The following is a 7178-nucleotide window of genomic DNA, read 5'->3' as shown; positions in this document are numbered from 1 at the left end:
CAATAAAATCCATGTGACTGTAGAAGAACAGGAGTCGTGCTTTGGGTCCCAAGGAAGCCAGCAAATATCCTTCATGGGCAGACATTTTTGGTTATCCACAGCAAGGTCCAAGAATGTCACTGGTAGAGATTTATTAGCTCAGAAAAGCTGGTTAATAATAATACTGGTTAATGCAATACCTGCTGCATTTTTAAAATTTACTTTATGTACAACTGATCATCTTTAGCTTGTAAATCAAGCACCCTTTTCAATTTCTGTCTGTAATAAAATCAAGGGAAATTTCATCAGGTCTCTTTCAACATTTCTAGCAAAAAATATGTGGATCAGAAATATATTCTTTTCATTTCAATAGATTCTTTTGTTAGAACATTTTTTTTTTTGAAAAAAAAAAAGCAATATTAAGTATTAAGAAAGAAGTAATCAAGTAATCACCCATATGCCAGAAAGACCTGTTTTGGTTGAAAAGTGAAAATCTTAGGCATGAAGAAATGGGGCCTGGAAGCTCCTGCCTTGTGAGAGCTGTTGCCGGCCTGCCTCACGCCCCTGCTCTGCCTGCGGGCCGCGCTGGCCAGCCGGGCACAGCGTGCGGCCCTGCTGCTTTGCCGAGGATGGAGTCGATGGGGACTGGGGCAAACACAAGCTGGCTACGTAACCCAGCCGGTGGAGCAGACCTGGCTGACATGGGACCCCATATGTGCCTGCCTAAATTGAAAATAATGATTTCTAGCAGAAATGTCGTAGCTGAAATTTTATACTCCACCTAAAAAACCCTCTGCTTATTAATTTTTTACCCAAAGGCAAACTTCTTTCACAAAAGAGGCTGTTTTCCAGTATGCTCTCCTTTCCAGCCACTCTAAGCATTCTAAATTATCCAGTGTTTTGCACATTAATCTTTCATATGAAGCCATGCATGTGCTGTTTGAGTGATGAAGGAAATAGAAGCGGAATTATTTCTGCAGTGGCATTCTGTGCAATGAAAACAAGAAATCTAAACCGTGATCTCAGGAAAAAGATATTTTGCCTGTTCATTTTTTGGGCTCTCTTTCAATAGTGACAGATTTTGCACTGTTGGTCACATTTTTCTTTCGTCAGTCTATCAGAGCAAGAGCTAAAGCCAGTTCCTGTCTTGTCATGTGCAATTGTTCTTTCAAATTCTCCAATCTCCGCTCTTTTCTGTCTTGTCTGGTTAAAGCAGACTTTTGAAATGCATTCCCTTGAACAACATGGCATGTAAATAACAGTAACGTTATCCAGAGAAAATACAAATAATTTATACTGTGGAATACCTGTGTTCTTTCTTTGAAATAACCATGCACGGAAAGATCAAACTTATTCTGGTATAAGTATTGATACTGCCAACATCTTTTAGTTACTATCAAAGCTCAGTGTAAATTTATATTTTCAAACCAAAACAAAATCAGTTTTATGAGAGGAATGTCCATTTTGCATTAGACACACGCTAGGCTCAGGTATAAAATCCATGCACCTTTGGTTTGCTGCAAAGTTAGCAAGCTTGCTTCAGTCAGAAATGTAACCCCATGGTACGGAAATGAAGTCTGTATCGAGGCAGTTGTTGCCCTACAGAAAATATTTTGAAAAGAGATCAAGCAATTCCACATGGCCCTTGATTTCAAGCTTAATTTGGGCATTGTTTGTATCATACTAGAGAAAACATTTTGTCTAGTCCATCTCTTAATCAAAAAATGCTGTTTTGAAGATGAGGGCAAGAGGCTAGATGCTCTAAAGCAGAAGTACGTAGCTGTCAATGACACGGTGCCTCCTGTGCTGGGGAGGCCTCATTTTGAGTTACGCATTGTGCTACCTGCTGCTTGGGGCTCCTCTGAGAACAGCATCGGTGCTTCCCAAACTGCTTTTTAGTCTCCAGGCAGGCAAAAGCACCTCCTGGAACTGCTGGGGAAAGAACGAGTTGATGTGAGATGCAGATTGCTGCAGCAGAGCAGCCACGAGCAGCCAGGTCACTCTGTCCCTTGCCTGGGCGCTGCTGGTTCTCCAGCGGATCTTGCCTTGAGGACCATGTGCCAGCAGATGCCACCTGGCAACGATGTGGGTTATAGCCCACTGATTGCACATCCCACCGACTCGAGCGAATGAAGGGTTTTTGCACAAAGAGGAGCCACAGCCATGGAAACGTGCATGTTAACCAGAGTCTGGAGCTATTTTCCTTCCTGCCAGCTACAAGAAGGCATCCCACACAGCTGTGGTAAATTCTTAACAGAATTAGCATGAAGTTAAGAAATGTCTACAGAGTTCTTGAAATTTATAGTTGAGGACACTCCTATGCTTCCAGATTTATTTTCTTCAGGCATGTTATATAGCCTGTATATCATCTCCAATACTAACAGTTAACTCTGTTTGCAAATAGAGCTCTACAAACAACAATACATAAAGTACAGAGACAATTTTTAGCACTCGGGGAATATAAAATATGCAGGCACTTTCAGAAGACACAGTAAAGTAAAAAATATTGAATTTCAAGCACTTTATGGAGATACCAATCTTTTGTACCCATGCATGCTGATTTATAATTATGACTTGAGAGACATTTTAGTCATCAAGAAGTATTTAGTTCTTTTACAGGTTACAGACTGTGCTAAGTTTCATAATATAAAACCCGTCCATGTTTCTTTACAAAATATTCTGATTTGAATTCCATACATGAAACACAAATATCCAGTATTTCTCTCTATAGTAATGTTTTCTGAATTTGTCCTGTTAGTTTTATATTTCACAGAAATTTCAGGCTACCTGAAGACAAAGGCACTTAAAAATAATGCTGTAATCACCTAGAAGTTTCTTTGTATAACAAAAAAGCACCGCAAGTCTATGTGGGCTGAGCAGAATCAATGGATGCACTGTTAGTGAAGGGTGCTCACAGCATTGACTAAACATTCGGTTTCTTGCTGATCTGCTTGAACTAAGCCTCCATTTTCAAATATTTATTCCATAGAATAATATTTTAGGTGGCTAACCTAAAATACAACATTTTCAACCAAGTATTTCTGCCTCGCATGGCCAGAGATGGGGAGTCTTTGGTCACCCACCCACCAGCCTCATTCACTTTTACTCATCAAAAGGATCCTGTATGAGACAGGAAAGACAGATCTTGACAGTCTAAAATGGGGCCCAACTATCTCTCCCTGAATTTATCTGGATTCTACCCCTGCATTTCTAGAAATACAAGTAAATTCACCCTGTGCCCTCATGGTAAATGTGTGAGTGAAACTAAGCAATTATTTTGTGCCAAAATGATCTCCTATGGGCAAGCTGTAGCGGGAAAATCCCACAGCCGCAAAACAGAGAACGTGTCTCACAAAGTACCATTGTCTTTCTTTTCAAAATAACCTCCAAAACCACCTTCTAGAGATGAGGCTGAGAACTGAAAGTCATGAAGCCACTTGATATGAAGAAGCACGCACTTGCTAGATGTGACTTTTATGATTAGACTCTCCTCCTACTCACCACGAACTGCTCTGTTCCCCCGGCTATAAACTACCTGCCTCTTTTTTTCCCCCTTAGGTGATAAGTAGCTTAGTTTAACTCTGTCTCTCATTTGCCTTCCTCTTTATCATCCCTTCTTCTCCAAAGCTACCAAATACCTTTTCTTTCATAAAGGATTAATTGATACATATTTAATTAATCTCTGAGCATTGGTTCTCAGCTTGTATTTACCTTTGAAGACTGCCGCTTCTATTTCAGACCTTAAGAAGGGCTTCCATGCCTGAAAACTTGTTCTATTTTTCCAGCCACACCACTTGATCCAATAAAAACTACCATCTGTACCTGTATATTTTACCTGACTGTGCACACACTCATCAGATACCTATATCTTTTGATTATCTCACCTCATAGGACTTCAGGAAGACACTGTGCAAATTTAATATGGGCTTTCTGAATTGCCATAGGGAAAAAGTGGAGATGTAAAAAAGGTTGCCATTGTAATAGCAAAAGATAGTCAGTCACTCAGCCTCTCCCTGTTCCTAAGCCCAAAGTATTTGAATATAACCAGTCAGAGAAAGAATAAGTTAATATTAACTTCATTTGGAAGTGAGGCTTGTCAATAAAAAGAAAATTAAACTAGATGTTATTTGTGGAGTCAGGACAAAAAGAAACATCATCGGATCCACACTAACATGTCCACATCAAATTGCTTCAGCTAATGAAAAAATGTCCTATTTTGTTGTAAAAAATGGGCTTTGATATCACTATCACACTGTAATAGCCTGTCTGACAAATCTGAACATTTTCTGCCCTTTTGCTATGGAGAATTGAGTTTTCTTACACTCTTTTCCTTTCCTGCTCTCTGCCCTTTGGGAGGTACAGGTTTGCAGTAAGGCTTTGCATTATTCTAGGAATCACTGTTTATTTAAGATAGATTAGCACAGATGCTTATTTTAGTAAAAATGGATTCTTGCTGATTCAGAGTAATACGATAACAGGGTATTCCTTTTTAGTCCAGAGTACTAGTGTCTGGGAGCTTTCAGTGGAATTTAGTATAGGATCTTATCGTGTCGGGTCAGAAGTTATTTTTATTGTTGTTTTCTACTACGGTATGATCACTCTCTCAAATGAGGGCTACGCTAAGTGCCTTTTTTTTCAGATCATGTTCCAAAAAAACGTTGCTTGATTTTGTTTTGGGAAAAGAATGCTGAAATCCAGGAGAAAAAAAAAAAGAAAAAGAGTATTGAGATGCTTTTATTAGACAAGTCAAGCAGATTCATCTTAGCTCTGCTTCATCCCATTAACTTCTCATTGCTAAAAGCTCAGGGGTTGCTGTGGCTTTGGATCAGCCCATCTGTGCTACTGATCTCCTGAGTCCTGATAACTTTACAGTGGGTCATTGCTGCTGTGATCACAGCTCCACTCATCCGTCCCCTGCTCCATGGGGCTCCCCATCGCAAATACCAGTGCTGCCACCAGTCATTTTAGACCTGCTGTGAAAGGGCAAAGGGATGAGTCTGGAGTCAGACGGGCTGGCAGTCTTTCAAAGGTGGTGACAGGCTGTGTTTTTATTTCCCAGTTGAGTGGGGTTCAGAAGTCTCTATGAGCTGCCTCGCTCATCTCACTGGGGCAGTGGCTCTCAGTCCTTGGAGAACTCATAGCTCTGTGTGTCCCAGGAGACACTTTTCTCAAGACACCATGGATGTCAGGATATGGTCTTGGGTTGGCCTGATGCCTTGATGATCTTGTTCGTTTGCTGCTTTCAGCAATCAGCAATTACATGGCTGGGCCCTGCTCTTGGTGCTAAGCCTTTAAAATGGTAAGAACAGAACATGTCTCAACATACATAAAGAACATTTGAATTATTAGAGCAGGGTATGAAAAGCTCTGAACTTAGGATTCGATGACTGCTACTACTCCTACCACTCATGTATTCTTCTTTTAAAGAAACTAGGGCTATTTGTAACTTCTGTAAAGGTGACTTCAGCAGGCTGATCATTGCACTTGCATTAGCATAATTTCCCCATTTTAATTTTAACTAAGGGGACTGCAGCAAGAATATTTACTGATTAGGGGCCCTTGTCCACCCCAGGACCCAATTAGTAGCTGCTTTCTGGAAAAAAATCAGCATGAAGATATTTGGACCGTCTCATACCACTTTTTTGCCAATACAGAGTTTTATTTAGATCTTATCCTACTGTCCTTCCAAAAGACATGCAATGAGTCTCCCTTGATGAGACAGTATATTTATCAAAACTTATTCCAAAGAAGTCATACAATTTATTCAAAAGAACATTATGAACTTCAGGTTTGTCTCAGGTCTTCTCATGATGATCACTGGTCCACACCAGGCGAATTGTGGCAATAATTCACACCTGGAACCCAACCATGTGGATTTCTGATTGCATAACTCCTTGCTATTGAACAGTTAAACACACTCAAACCATGCAAAACAGTGACTGCTTATTAGAGCATAAGCAAATTTAGCAGCCGTTCTTGTGGATGTCTGCATCTTGGAAATTGGCACTGCGTCTTCCCGATTCTCTGGAGGCATGCTCATTAAGTTCTGTGTTATGAGCCAAGCCTTTCAATGCTGCCTTTGAGGAGGCAGTACATTGACACAAACTCAGAAAAGATTCCTCTAATTTGATCAGTGCTTCATTGGTTTTCATCTGCGAAATGAACAACTCAGAGGGGAAGTAACAGACATTCTCAAAAACACATGTTTTGATGGCATTCCCTCACAGTTCATATGGTACGTTGCTAAGCTAGGCAGAGGAACAGTTGCTTCTCCCCAGTCCTTTTATAGGTCTGTGGAAGAAGGAGAGAACAGAGTGGTGGCAAGCGCTGGGCTGCTGATGACCAAAAGTCCTTCTGCCTACTGGTGATCTCTCCCCAAGCAGAACACAGAGAGCCATGTTATGAAGAACACCTGCCATTGCAAGGTAGGTTAAAAGAAAATAAGGCTTCGTATTGTAAAAAACGTATATGATCCTTACGTCGTGGGTTCTAGTGTACTGGGGCTGTCTACAGCTGAGTTGCACAAAGCTTAAAAGTGTGAGGCAGGGCTTTATTATGGCACTGAGTAGGCATAACAGCAAATTCATAGTGCTTTGGTGAAGGTCATATTAAAAAATCATCCCATGAGTGTAAAGTACTGAACGTATCAGTAATTTGAGTATCTCTTTGTTACATATCTCCTTAGCATCCTGAAAAGAATTGGAACCTTCTATACTGTATAGTGCAACCATACCCGAGGAAATTTTATAACTTCAAATTAAATCAGAAATCAAAGTTCTATTCCATTTTCTCATGCAAAATCATTGCTGGTTTCAGTGGAGTAACTATTTTAAAATTAAAAACATTTTCTTATGAGGGAGAATTGTCCAATGTTAGAAACAAACATATTCCTTCCTAGGTTTCCATATAAACATATAGCAGACTAATTAGGTGTATTAAACGTGTTTACAACATACATGTACTAAGGATGAGAGATCATTGGGAGCACGAGGTGGAGGAGGGGGATGTGGTATGGTATATGTGATAGCTCATATAGGTTACACTATTTAATATCTGTCTTAAAAGATCTAATGACTTGAAATGACTTGAATTTCACATGAAATTTTGACAGCATTCATAAGGAGCATTTCATGGCCCTGCGTGTGTCAATAGACTCTAGCCACCCTGACATATCTAGCTCTCATATGGTGAATCTATGT

This window comes from Tinamus guttatus, unplaced genomic scaffold (genome assembly GCF_059628265.1).
Source record: "Tinamus guttatus ecotype Peru unplaced genomic scaffold, ASM5962826v1 Tinamus_guttatus_pri_ptg001602l, whole genome shotgun sequence".
Classification (NCBI taxonomy): Eukaryota; Metazoa; Chordata; class Aves; order Tinamiformes; family Tinamidae; genus Tinamus; species Tinamus guttatus.
Note: the sequence above shows the minus strand (reverse complement) of the source record.